The 15,209-nt window shown below is 39.0% G+C and overlaps 1 protein-coding gene across 1 annotated transcript in view; it reads left to right on the top strand.

Moving 5' to 3' along the window:
- LOC129768950 (torso-like protein) overlaps positions 1-15,209 on the top strand; it is a 78,049-nt gene that overhangs the window by 20,138 nt on the left and 42,702 nt on the right. Inside the window, exon 2 of the mRNA XM_055770905.1 lies at positions 1,564-1,961. The gene's annotated coding sequence lies outside the window, so the exon portion shown is untranslated. The remainder of the gene's footprint in view (positions 1-1,563; positions 1,962-15,209) is intronic.

Raw genomic sequence — 15,209 nt, 5'->3', positions numbered from 1 at the left:
TTCTTTCTATTTGTACTAATGTAATCTCTTGAATTAAATTAGTCAATGAGTGTATCCAAGTTTAAAAAAAAATCAGAACGCAAATGCCAAATGCATACATCTATTTGTTGAGTATTTGAAAAGTACAACAATTATACATTCTACTGGAAATCAAGTTTGAACGCGTAACACAATTTATAGTGTATTTTTAAAGTTTCAAACAAGAACTTGTGTTAATCAAATGGGTGTCAAACCCCCATTCAAAATCAATTTTCTTTCATGTCGACCCCTGAGAAACTAATATCGACCCCAAAAGGTCGATATCGACCACTTTGAGAACCCCTGCTCTAGTCGTTCTCAATACCTTCCAATGCAGTTGTCAAACGTAAGTTCCACTACGATGTGTACTTTAATTCATCCGAATGATACTTTTTCGCTCGATACTCGATACTTTCGTTTTAGGACATTTTGACGATTTTTTGGGCCGGATTAAAAAAATGTTTCTAAAATAAAACAATCTCAACCTTGATGAACAATACACATGTTTAATTCGTATCCGCACTCATTTTTGCCTAGATTTTTATTACTACATAGTATCAAAACTCCGCGCCTTCTTGCCACGCCAATATCATATTGTGAAAGCTATCCAAAAATGAACTCTGCTGTTGGTTAATATCTGTTCCATTTGCGCCACAGCCCATGATGGATTGCAGTCGAGAGGCATCTACAGAACACTGCAAGTGCAGCAACTTCGAATGGGGAGGCACGCTGTTGGTATCTCTAGGGAAGTAAGCTATAAGCTGTAAGCTCTATTATGGCAATAATGAAGCTATGTGGTGGAAGAAAACTTTCACCAGAACTGGCCATGTAAAGATCATTTTTGTCAGTTTGGGACATAGAATATTGCTAGTCTACTTCTTCCCAATGATAGATTAGATTTCTAGTTCCTAAATCTCTTTGGACATGAGTCGTTCCTATTGCGGGTTGCATGTTTTTCTTCACAGATAGAATAAACTGTCACTGTTATCAGCAAAATTTTTATCTCCTTTCGGCTCCTATATCGACATTCAACTTATATATCATTACCACTCCATCAGTGAAACGGTGATATAAATTAGAAATATTTCACTGGCGTATAGTTCGAAGTGCCCCCGAGCTCACACAAAACACATATAATGCCCTAGACACAGTGCGCCTTCGTTTACATCCTTATGGTCAATCTCACAATAAATTTTAACCTCTCGAAGGGAACGTTCTTCAAATCATATTCAGTGTTGGATAGGTAGCGGAAACTGCATAACATAATCCACAGCAGCCTTCACAGTGCGCTTTTTAATCGCTTAGCAGAGCAGTTACTTGTTAGTCAGGGCTTCCAATGTGGATGGAGAAGCATCATTGAATAAAAATAACAAAACACAGATAGGGTAAACCCACCAACGCCATTCGCGCAATTCTCCGCCGGTGCGTTCTCTCATTCATTGGATTGGGCACTTCTCGAAGCGTAAGCTGCTGCTACTTGTTATGCTCCAGTCGTATTCATTCATGACTTATGCTTCTTCCCTTCATCCGTGTGAATGTGCTTAGTGAAAAGTGCCGACAGAGGGAGAGACACATAGGAAGGAAAAAGTGCTTATTGTTGCCGGTTAGTCGGTGCTAAACCAAAACACACATCAGCTTAAAGTGTCGCAGAAAGGCCACGGGGTTCGAGAAAAAAGGGCGAGGGAAGTGGGCAGTCGTCACACTGAAAGAAGTTATTTTAAACCACCACAGAAACGGGTGTCTTCAATGTTACTAAAAATAAAGTGTTTCGTGTGGAGGCATAATATAGGTTACGTCAATAGAGCAGCAAAATGGAATAGCTAAATAATAACCACCGAGTTAGCCAATGAGACGATTGATTCAGATCGGCACACAAACAGGAAGGAGGTATTCCGCACGTGATTCTGCATCGTAGCAGGAACGTGCTTGATATATTTATTGAGGTAAGTGGAAGAACTATTGTGTATATACCCTTCTTGATTTAATCATATACAATTGTTTCAGTTAGTATGTTGATGATTTTGTGAAATTGGATGTACAGAATGTAAAAGAAGTTTTTCCACTCCACCATCACTCTGCTATTTTTCTACTTATCCATTAAAAAACAGTAAATTTTAAGGGTGTTTGTATCGGGTTTGTTTCTTTTTCTTTGATCATTTTCTAAACCGATTCAAATTTCCTAGAAACATTATGTCATGAAAAAAAAAGGATAGAGTAACATGCATAAATGTTTACAGATTTACCAATATCTGCCTAAATCCAATTTCATTTATATCGAACCATTCATGTCACTTTATCGTACGTAAACGTCACTTATTGTTGTTGTTAAATCGTTTGCAAACTTTTGTTATACGTATTCTCGTTTTGTCGGAATGGTTTGATATGATGATGATGATGCTTATGACGATGATGATGGTCCGATCTCATACCGCTACAAAGGTTAGAGCAGAATGATTTATCATTAAGTTAATACACCCAGGTATTTTTTACGCGATTTTTCTTGCGCGGTTTTTTTTTACGATGTTTTTTCACGCGGATTTTCCAATTTACGCGGTTTTTTACGCGGATTTTGCAATTAAGACCAGTACCATATCACATCTCCCCCTCAGCTCACATTTTTCTCTTATGTTCCCTCAGAGCATATTACGGTAATTAGTGCTTGTAACGGAGCTTAGCGCTTATAAAGGAAATAAGTGCCGTGATAAGGTTATCACGATTCTTACGTGGATTTTAGGTGTTAGGTAACGGGTAGCTCAGCGGGCTGTACAACGGGGCGGGTATTTTACGGGCAGCGATTCGTGAATGGATTTCACTGTCTACTTAGCTGTGGACGTTCCAACAGTGGTACTGCACGTGCATCGGCTGTAGAGTGTACAAATCACAAGGAAATCTTTTAGCAACAGCAGATGTCCTCATTCGTGAGGATAACCGAACTATAGCTACCAGAAACCAACGAAATTGCAGGAAAAAAACTACGGGTTTTCAGAAGCGAGTAACACTCAACTTTTTACTTCCGTTCTACGTAGGGATAGTCCCGTTTGATATCTATCGTTAAGTGACATGGTTTTTTTACGCGGATTTTCGAATTAACGCGGTTTTTTTACGAGGCACGTATCTCCCGCGAAAAAAACCTGGGTGTATTAAAATTAAATAAAACACATGAAAAGTATGAATGCAAAATAAAACGGACTGGTTCTGGTGCAGACATAAATTAATTATTATAAGAATATCAAGAAATGAGCAAAAACTGAAAAAAAAATCCAAGGCATGTCGAGCAAATTTTTAATCCGGGAAGACTGATCGGAATTCGAACCCGATATCTTGAAGTGTACACGATATCTTGACGCACTCTCTAGAATATGTACACATATTCTAGAGAGGTGAACAGATATTTTGTTCAATTTCAGCGATTATTTCGCATAGAAATTACTTTGTTGCTTTAAAGAGTGATTATTTCGCATAGAAATTACTTTGTTATTTTAAGGAGTGTATCTAAAAGTAGTCAAACATCAAAATAGAACTGAAAACGTTTAGAAAGTGTTTACAAAATTGAATTTTATCAACGAATATTAAGTTTACATAGCAATTTAAAGAAAAAAAAACCAAGCTTTTGTTGATTTCTAAAAAAAAAAAGATCGAACTCAGATTTATCTCCACCAGGGCCCGAAATCTTCGAAGGTGAAAAATGAAGACTGACTCTACTCTCCGTAGCTTCGCTTCGACTAGAACTGCTTCGGCAGTCGCCGCCAACAAAAAGTGACTTGACTAGGAAATTAATTGACTAGCGTTAACTAGCGAGGATGTCTGGTGAACTAGTCCAGTCAGTGGTTATTTTAACTGACGCGACTAATGAATACAAATCTACCTCTTCATTCAACTGACTTCAATCCACACTTCCATTTCCCCCTGACACTAATTTTATACCCGCGTACGCAATCTTATTTTTACGTCCATATAAAGAGTAACGAAAACATGATTTCTGATGCGAAAAAGAAGCAACCCCATCTATGGACGCTTTATTGTCTACCCATTGTGAATTCAAACCAACGAACTTAGACATTTATCTAGTATGCAATAAAGGTTAGTAAATAGCGTGCAAAACAGCGCACACACACTGCACGCTTTTTTATAAGTGTGAGTAATTATCATGTACGATACGAAATAATCTAGCTCACCTGTAGCGTATGCCAAACCACGTTGAACTCAAACATCGTGCACTTTCTGGACGCTGCTGACCAATTCTTCTTGAATATTTTTAGACACTGTACCTTCCTTCTAATACTTGGCCTTAACAATTGCCCAGTAACGTTCAATTGACCGCAGCTAGGGACAGTTAGGTGGGTTGAGGTCTTTTTCGACGAACATGATGTTGTTTTCCGAAAACCACTGTAGAGTGGATTTGGCGTAATGTGCCGTAGCCAAATCCGGACAGAATGGAAGAGGAACCTCGAGCATTCTATAAAGTGGAAGCAATCTCTTCTTCAAGCATTTTTTCCACATAAATTTGAACATTTATAGTCCCTTTTGTGAAAAAAGAATGCCACACGTGCAAATGGCTAACGAGCACTTTTTGGTCGATTTTTTCCATCGCAACAGTCGTGTCCGCTAATGGTAAACAAAGCGTGCTCTGATTACACGATAAAAAAAAAAAGTTCACCAGTTTGTGTGTAATAATGTTGAATGTTTAAGACTACTTTTCGATACACTCCTTATTCAATGTAACGGAGGAACATGTTATAAACAAGTGGTTGAAAAACCTTGAATCTAATTGTGTCTGAAATAATCTGATATTCTAATGACGAGTTTTGGTAGAAGTATTAGGAATTTTATAGTCAAAGGTAATTTCAAAGGGTCAATTAGAAGATCAACAGTTCTGCGATTGGACCCATGAACGTGCGCTTGTTAAGGAAATATGAATGTTTGAAGGTATTGATAACAAAAAATAAATTTGGGGCGGGACGAAGTTTACCGGGTCGGCTAGTTCTTATATAAATTTCATACTCCGAGCAGATAGATCCATAAATAAAACGATTACTGTATCGATACAGCAAAACCCGGTACAAATATCGTATGGAGTGATGATACTCACACATATTCATACGCATTTCCACACACACTCACACACACGCACTCTTCACCCACAAACTCATAAAGGCGATTAAATTGCTCCTCTAATTTACTCCAAACTTTGAAAGGTCGGCTAGAAAAAAACGGCTGAACGAATCAATATGAAAAGTTCTCGGATGTTTAGGGAATAAATTAGGCTAAAAATTTTCCTAATGTATTCCCTTTGCAAACATTAGAACTTACTGCGATATTTGTAGAACTACAGTGGATTTTGTAAAGCACTGTAAAAATCCTGTTTTTGGCATTTTTTTTTAAATCGATACAAAAAAAATTAATAATTTTTTTTTTCGTCAAAGTAACAAATTATCCTTGTGCAAAATTTGTTGGAGTTTTCAAAACTGCCTTTAGATTTGCGGTGCGATGGTTGTTTATTGAATTACTCATCATCAAAGACGAAGAGGTAATTTTTTATTCAAACTGAAACATCTCTGTGTGGGAAGATCCTACAGGAACGTTCTTGGAAACAAATAAAAGCTGGTTGATAAGGTAAATTGGATTTGCTGTTGAGTTGGCTGGCAAAAAAATATGTTAGTCCAGAATATTCTTGAAAAAACAAAGAAAAATCGATGCCTACTACACCTACACATACCAACATAAAAATATGTACGTAAAGTAATCTAATACCTGAAAGTTATAGCTATAAAATGATGCACATCTCATCGACATTGATTTTTCACGAAGTTACATCATGTCAAAAATCACTTAAAATTTCCGACCTCGCACTCTGTTCCTCTATTTTTTTTGTCGAGTGTATATTCAATGTGGTCTTAAATAAGTTGGACAGAGTGTAGCTCCACTTTTTTATTAATTAAATTATTAATTTTGTATGAATGAGTCCAGTTAATTGGATCACGTAGCACACGACGAAGAAGGTTGTCAATTTCATAAAATTCATAGAATAAAAAAGACAGATAATGCGTTGGAAGAAGAAAAAAGCACAGTATTACAACACAACGAAATTGTAGAGCATTAACGAAAAATAAGGTCATTCGAATATCATTTTTATGGATTAAACGTTTACCCGAATGGTAAACAATTCCGAATAAGAAAGAAACAAAAATTTTAAAAAATTGTTAATAATTCTGTTGATAAATTAAAATCAGAGAAGCTTATTTGTTAAAGAGAGAATAATTTTCTTCATTTATTGAATTAAGAAATTTACGTTTGTTAAATCCAATTCAAATATTCAGACCGAAAGCGTAGGCGACCGCCGGACGGCACCCGTAATTTTTAGCATTGAATTTTAATTTTTAGCATTGAAATATGAATGATATATCTCAAAGCTAAAAATTAACCGCACAACGTATGCCGTCCAACGCTTGCTAACACTCGGTCGAACCTAACTAAAGGATCGTCTTCTATGGTTCAAACTAACCGGGCAATCGGTGGAACACAGGTTTGTTTGTGAGAGGCCACCGCTTTCGACGGCGGCTCGACGGCCTACTTGGATTGCGGCTTGGGGCCACCTCGCTTCCTTATCCTCGTTAGATGGGGACTTCGTCGCCATTACATAGACCTCAGAATAAATTCCATTACGACAAACTAAATTCATAATAATAATTGCGCTGCAATGGCGTTAATACGCGAGTGCCGTTTTCCCCAATACTTTACACCAATTCTACCACCAATTCTTTACACATTTTCGAGGCATTTATGTTTTATTTTTTGTGTGGTAAAATTACCAGCGTCCGTGTTCATTTCCAAATTATCTCTTAGTCTTAAAGGGCAATACGTGAAGGAAAGAAGACGGCATTTTAATTGTACCTGTACTGATTTCTAAAAATGACCCAGCATCATCAAGGAATCATTTCAAATTTCTTCATTACATTTTTTTCATTTTACTTCGTATTTTTGTTGCTCTCTTATGTTGTTCCGATTCAATCTTTTTTATCAACAGGAGATTCGACAAAACTCATAATCTGATTTGTAGGAATTTTCCTTACTTCATTCGGGTAACTGACGCATTCGGGTATTTGTTACATTCGGGAAAGTGTCACATTCTGATAAATTGCTCATTCGGGTTTTTGTTGCATTTGGGTAAATGTTCATTCGGATGAATGTCATTCGGGTATGTGTTACATTCGGGTAAATGCGCCTCGGGTAAATGTGTTTCGAATGTATGGTATTCGGGTAAATGTGACACAACCCTGAAGGTACCAATATCTCGGCCGTCAGTGGAGTCCGAATGATTCTGATTCAGACCAGTTCAACTTTTGAGTCTAGTTATTTTTTTATAATCAGACCACTGAAACCAGTGGCATTTGCGGTGCTCGAGATGATGGCATCTAAATCATGGTAACATAAAAGCTACATGGTTTTAATATACATAGACACAACAACATATGATGTAATAAAATTTGCAAATGTTCCTCGTAAAATGTGTCCAGAACATTCAATAATTCTTCTTTTGCTTTTTGTGATGGATACATCAAATGCCCACGCGATCAACTTTCCAGAAACTTTTTTCATCGAATAAAATTAACATGCGCGAAGCTGACGTTGAGTTGCAGAAACAACAAAACTGTCGAACTACACTCGATACCAATGCAGCACGAATTTGAGAATTGAGTCAGCACAACTCAAAAGCATGTCAAATTTTCAAGGTTTCCCCTTCAGATTCCACCACTTACCATATCAATAATGGGTCTGTTCGACTTCATGCTTATGAGTTTTTTTTTCTCTTACTTTAACCAAGCTCGACAAAATGAAAGTAATTTTCGTGATCGCCATTTGCATCGTAATATGGCATGAAACCGTTACGAATTGTTTTAAAATTGGTAAGCAAATAATAAATTAACTTGTGTTCCAGCCACAATTGTGAGCAAATTGGAACACCGTAAACCTGAACAGACCATTCTGCACACGTGTGCGATATATGTAGTTCATCTGAAAGTGGGTGAAATTGTGGCTCAATTTATGCACTTTGCAAATGCACGCTGATACAGCGTTTGGTAATCAATACATCAATATTTCTTCGGTTGGTTGAATCACTGAACTGTGTAAACAGCGTTCGTGGTTACTCCTGAAGCAGAAACAAAAGAAACAGGTTTTTACATACCCGGATCATTAACCGAATGGTATCCTTGAACGGGTTCATCATTCCTTTTATGTCTGCTTCCATGACTAGAACAAATGGGATAATTACCAGTACCAGAGTTTGGTTTTGTTCCGCAGGAACATCTCATGTGATGGCTTCGGTGAACCTCATAAAATAATAATTAGAATAATTTCGAAACAGCTGCCACTGATGAGCGGTTGACACCGGAACCTCTGCACAAGGCGATTTCTCTCTCATAGGAATTAGATTGATTCGCTGAACTCCGATCATTTATGGCACTTTGCGCAATTGCGGTGAATGACAGTTATGCAGACCTTGGAACATCATTAACCGGTTTATCTACCAGCATTTATGATGGCTCCGCTCATCGCGTATCGACGCTCGCCAATCGGTATACGGACAACTCTTTTTCTCTGTTGCTCGAACCCGGAGACCAACAAATTTCGACACAAAGAATCAGTTTGCGTAAAAGTTGTAGCCCGATTTTACCTATTTTCAAACAGTTTCAACCTGGATAGTGAAATTGACAATCTAATACTTAACAGTTCGGCTGAAAAGTTGAAGTCTAGATGGATCAGTTGATTGGTTCACGAGTTACAGCATTGAGAGTGAAGCCACTTTTGTTATTGTGAAAAAAATGGAAAAATCACAAATCAATGAAAACGATGGCAAAATTGCATGAATTGTGTTCCGAATTGTTTCGCATCCACCGTATTCTCCAGATCTGGCCCCCAGCGACTATTTTCTGTTCGCAGTCCTGAAGAGAATGCTCGCTGGCTAGAAATTTAAGACCGATGATGAAGTGATTACCGAAACTGAGGCCTATTTTGGAAAAACCGAAAGAGTACTAGAAAAATGGTATCGAAAAGTTGCAAGATCGCTATAATCGCTGTATCGCCCTCGAGAGCAATTATGTTGAATAATAAAATTGAATTTTGCAAAAAAAAAATTGTTTTACTGTGTTATCTTATGAACTTTTCATCCTAACTGTTATAGGAGTAGTGGGGACAAAGCCCCTGTACTTCAGTGGAGCTGTCGCATGTCAAAATATAAATAAAAACAAAAATCGCTCTCTCGGTAGCCATTCGGCCGTAGTTTTGTGCGTTTTAAATTTAAGGAGTTTCTAGTGAAATTTAGTTTATTTGACCTAATATTTTCGAGCGATTTCAGCGATTATTTCGCATAGAAATTACTTTGTTGTTTGGCGGCAAAGTGGTCAGTGAAGGATTGCTACTGACAATGTTCTGTTTTCAAAAGCTGATATACCTTATCATCTTCTGCTCTAAAAGGGGTTCCTTTTGTGGTTTTGACCCAAGAAAAATATGCCACCCCAACCAAAACCAAGCCTAATTATGAAAAACGTTATGTGTTTCCTACAACTTTTTTGTACGTATGAGAAAATTTCAATTACGACTCTAGGTGAATAGGCCTAGCTCATTTCATACATGTACCTATTATTTCAATAATGATTTAAACAAATTTGGGCAAGAAAACACGCACAAATCTATCCCTTTTAGCATGATATGTGCGAGTGACCACGTAGCCCCCCACATATGACCTCCTCACTAAAAGAATCGATTTTTTTTTTTTTTTTTTCTAATAATAAAAAAATAAAAAATGTACTATTTTCAATTCTCTAAATAAAAACCGCTTGCTATCTTGAACAACAATAAGTTGAGCTACAATATTCTTCAAAAAACGGAAATTATAGTGGTACGTGGACACAGGAAATGTGCATGTTCCTTAGGGTGATCACTTTCCTCTCATTTCCCCTATAAAAATTTCGTGGCAAGAAGTTTGTGGTCGAACTTCTCCGAAACTGCTCGATCGATTTTTGTGTACATTAGGTGATTTATGAATTGAACATGTGTCCCATTCAATAGGGTAACATGTTTTTTTGCAAGTTTTCAAAGAATATTGATCGAAATTTGTGTCTGATAATGATTTTATATTGTAACTAGCTGACCGGGCAAACTTCGTCCCGCCTAGAATAGATTTTCGATATGAATTCATTCGAACATTCACATTTTCTTAATAAGCACGATCTTAGGTTCAATTCCAGAACGATTCACAAATTGATCTTTTTATTGGCCGTTCTAGAATTTTCTGTTTCTACCAATTTTCTTCTTGGACTAACAACGCGTTCTACGATGGTACTTCAGAACATATGAGAATTATTTTTTTTCCTTCAAAGGTTTCCGAAAATTTTTCGTAGCATTGGTAAAGGGTGTGTCACATCAAATTGCATCACGGAAAAAACGCTGTAGAAATTCGCCCAGTAGACCGATCCTTTTGAAAATTTTAGACAGTAAAATAAAAACTATTAAACAACTTTTGGCATTTTCTTTTTATTCATACTTCGAGCCCAAGCCCGTATGCTCGCACCTTCCTCTTTACCCCGTCCATAAGGTTCTGTACAACGTCAGGTTGTAGTTTTTTTTTGGACAGAAATCCATTTTCTCTTGAAGTCCGCCTCCGATATGACAACTTTTGGGTTCTTCCGGAGGGCCTGCTTCATAATCGCCCAATTTTTTTCTATTGGGCGAAGCTCCGGCGCGTTGGGCGGGTTCATTTCCTTTGGCACGAAGGTGACCCCGTTGGCTTCGTACCACTCCAACACGTCCTTTGAATAGTGGCACGAAGCGAGATCCGGCCAGAAGATGGTCGGGCCCTCGTGCTGCATCAATAGTGGTAGTAAGCGCTTCTGTAGGCACTCCTTAAGGTAAACCTGCCCGTTTACCGTGCCGGTCATCACGAAGGGGGCGCTCCACTTTCCGCAAGAGCAGATCGCTTGCCACACCATGTACTTTTTGGCAAACTTGTATAGTTTCTGCTTGCGAATCTCCTCCGGAACGCTGAATTTGTCCTCTGCGGAGAAGAACAATAGGCCCGGCAGCTGACGAAAGTCCGCTTTGACGTAGGTTTCGTCGTCCATTATCAGGCAATGCGGCTTCATCAGCATTTCGGTGTACAGCTTCCGGGCTCGCGTCTTCCCCACCATGTTTTGCCATTCGTCGCGGTTAGGAGCCTTCTGAACCTTGTATGTACGCAGGCCCTCCCGCTGCTTGGTCCGCTGGACGAATGAACTTGACAAATTTAGCTTATTGGCGACATCCCGGACCGAACTTCTCGGATCTCGTCTAAACTGCTTAACTACGCGCTTGTGATCTTTTTCACTGACGGAGCATCCATTTTTGCCGTTCTTCACCTTCCGGTCGATGGTTAGGGTCTCGAAGTATCGTTTTAGTACTCTGCTGACCGTGGATTGGACGATTCCCAGCATCTTACCGATGTCCCGATGTGACAACTCCGGATTCTCGAAATGAGTGCACAGGATTAATTCACGACGCTCTTTTTCGTTCGACGACATTTTTCCAAATTTACGAAAAATTGACAGTGAAGTATGGCCAACGTGATCTATACACTCTTATCTGATTATAAGCGAAAGCTGAAGATATAATTCCTAAAAATTAAATATCTACAGCGTTTTTTCCGTGATGCAATTAGATGTGACACACCCTTTAGCACTGCGGGATACCTGTAATTCAAAAGATAGACAAACGGAAAAAAAAGTAACTTTTCATTTTAGGGTAATGTTTTTCGAAAAACGTCCCCTCTCGTTGTACACGAAGAGTTCAAGAAGAGAAAAGTACATATCAGACATACGAGCCACTCATGACTACACGGGCGATCAGTCGCTCGCAGTCGACGCTCTGGCCGCTCCTGATAAAGAAGATGGATTGTGTTGTTCCACCTGAAAATCCATTACCACTTTAAAGGGTGTGTCACATCAAATTGCATCACGGAAAAACGCTGTAGATATTTAATTTTTAGGAATTATATCTTCAGCTTTCGCTTATAATCAGATAAGAGTGTATAGATCATGTTGGCCATGCTTCACTGTCAATTTTTCGTAAATTTGGAAAAATGTCGTCGAACGAAAAAGAGTGTCGTGAATTAATCCTGCGCACTCATTTCGAGAATCCGGAGTTGTCACATCGGGACATCGGTAAGATGCTGGGAATCGTCCAATCCACGGTCAGCAGAGTACTAAAACGATACTTCGAGAACCTAACCATCGACCGGAAGGTGAAGAACGGCAAAAATGGATGCTCCGTCAGTGAAAAAGATCACAAGCGTGAAGTTAAGCAGTTTAGGCGTGATCCGAGAAGTTCGGTCCGGGATGTCGCCAATAAGCTGAATTTGTCAAGTTCATTCGTCCAGCGGACCAAGCAGCGGGAGGGCCTGCGTACATACAAGGTTCAGAAGGCTCCTAACCGCGACGAAAGGCAAAACATGGTGGGGAAGACGAGAGCCCGGAAGCTGTACTCCGAAATGCTGACGAAGCCGCATTGCCTGATAATGGACGACGAAACCTACGTCAAAGCGGACTTTCGTCAGCTGCCGGGCCTGTTGTTCTTCTCCGCAGAGGACAAATTCAGCGTTCCGGAGGAGATTCGCAAGCAGAAACTATCCAAGTTTGCCAAAAAGTACATGGTGTGACAAGCGATCTGCTCTTGCGGAAAGCGGAGCGCCCCCTTCGTGATGACCGGCACGGTAAACGGGCAGGTTTACCTTAAGGAGTGCCTACAGAAGCGCTTACTACCACTATTGAAGCAGCACGAGGGCCCGACCATCTTCTGGCCGGATCTCGCTTCGTGCCACTATTCAAAGGACGTGTTGGAGTGGTACGAAGCCAACGGGGTCACCTTCGTGCCAAAGGAAATGAACCCGCCCAACGCGCCGGAGCTTCGCCCAATAGAGAAATATTGGGCGATTATGAAGCAGGCCCTCCGGAAGAACCCAAAAGTTGTCATATCGGAGGCGGACTTCAAGAGAAAATGGATTTCTGTCCAAAAAAAAACTACAACCTGACGTTGTACAGAACCTTATGGACGGGGTAAAGAGGAAGGTGCGAGCATACGGGCTTGGGCTCGAAGTATGAATAAAAAGAAAATGCCAAAAGTTGTTTAATAGTTTTTATTTTACTGTCTAAAATTTTCAAAAGGATCGGTCTACTGGACGAATTTCTACAGCGTTTTTTCCGTGATGCAATTTGATGTGACACACCCTTTATAACCAAGACGAATTTCTTCAATGAAAACATCAAATGGACAAACAATGCTTATCACGATGTTATTATAGAAAATATGGGGATTCAATTTTCCGAATTTTTCCATTTTCTTTAAAGTTTTCCAAAAAAAATTTTTCACCGTAATATTGGTCTATGGGCAGCGTCGAATATAATATAATGAAGACGACTCAATTCGGGCGATTCTTTCCTCGAGTTTTGCGCTTGGCAACAAATTTGGCGATCCATTTTTATTCATATAGGTATAAAATCATTATCAGTTTATTTAGAACACATATTTTATACGTTAGAGTTAAATTTATATGATTTTTATTTCAAAAGCGTATCTACTCCACCCGAAAATCCATTACCATTATCCCGAATGCATGCTGTAATATCATCACAATGCATTTGGTTTTGGCATGGTAGTAGCAAAAGCTGTGTCGGCGTTGCTCATAGTAGCGTCTCGCAAGTGAATGTTTTCCTAGGAATCGTAGGAATCGCAGTCGTTCGCTCTCTATTTTCAGGCACATGGAATTTGAGTGATGCATGAAATCTTGCCTCTTATTATTTGGTCTTGTTAATTTGTTTGATAGAACGAATTATTGCACACAATTTCGTGTTGCATACCACATTCATGGGACCGAAAATGGATGAAAGAATGCATAATACATGATTTACCTTCGGATCCGCTCGCAAAACATACCTCTTTTATTTATTAAATTGGTCACTTGTTTTATTATTTCCACTGTTGATGTCTCAGGCGAAAAAAATGCTGGATAAATTTGCTGTCTAATGGTATATATTATAACATCGAATGAACGATTCTGCGTAATATACATTTGAAAACTCTTAATAAACGTTACATTTTTCGTAGAGTGACCCTCCTATATAGAAATCAAAGACCTACGTCAAAACGTAGATTACGAAAATCACCTTGTTTTTTGTCCTAACTTTAGTTTTTCCGCGATTTCTGTGGCACTGAAACTTATTTTTTGAACGACCCATGAGTTTTTTTAAAGAAATATTGTGACCGATTTATATATACTTTTACTTCCTTATATTGTGACTGTTAATCCCACTTAGTCAGCGCTTTTCTACCAAACAGCTTAATGTCGGTCCTTAAGACCGATACGGGACTGAACGTGTTGAATGGCTCCCCCCGAACACTAAACGTATGTATTTATTGACATTTTCATACTATAAGAAACCTTCGCGCTAAGAGATGTACATTTGTTTTTACTTTTCAACTTTCAAACCACCCACAGCTAGTATTTCGAACACAACTAAGTTTCAACATTCAAATTCTATGCTACCGGCTCACTGTTCACTCTCCATCCTTGATGTAAGCGTCTGTTTTGCTGATCTATAACACGCGCCGTTGTTCGTTTGCGTCACAATCTCGCGTTCTACAGAGCAACATTTGCGAGTCTGGCCTCCCCTCACCACTAATTCTCACCTGGGAGGCTAGGGCTGGGGCTGCTGCCGTTTTTGGTATGTATATATGAATGTCAAACTGGATACAAAAAAGGTGGAAATGGCGAGACGACCTTTGTTCGTGAGCGAGCTTGTTTTGTACAGGTTCGCGAATGCACCCGTGATCGAATGGATCCTCTCAATGGCGTGAGAAGAGCAAAACCTCGCATCGAGAACAATAGTCGCGGCATCTTATTGATAGAAACGAAACGATTCATTATCGGTAGGCCACAAATATCCACCATTGGGGTGTGTAGCCCTTGTGATCGTGGGAGTATCATTGATGGAGCAATTGCGTGTTTTCGTGAATGTCAGGTGAAATCTTTGTATTTCTCATATTACAGGAAATAAATATTATATTTAATATTAACATTTGAAACGCGAAGCAACAACAAACCTTTTGATCACAGACGCTACTTTCGAAAGATCAAAGGACAAGTAATTTCCGTGTAGATCGTC

This window comes from Toxorhynchites rutilus, chromosome 1, assembly GCF_029784135.1.
Source record: "Toxorhynchites rutilus septentrionalis strain SRP chromosome 1, ASM2978413v1, whole genome shotgun sequence".
Taxonomy (NCBI): domain Eukaryota; kingdom Metazoa; phylum Arthropoda; class Insecta; order Diptera; family Culicidae; genus Toxorhynchites; species Toxorhynchites rutilus.
Note: the sequence above shows the minus strand (reverse complement) of the source record. Positions and strands in the feature narration are given on the sequence as shown.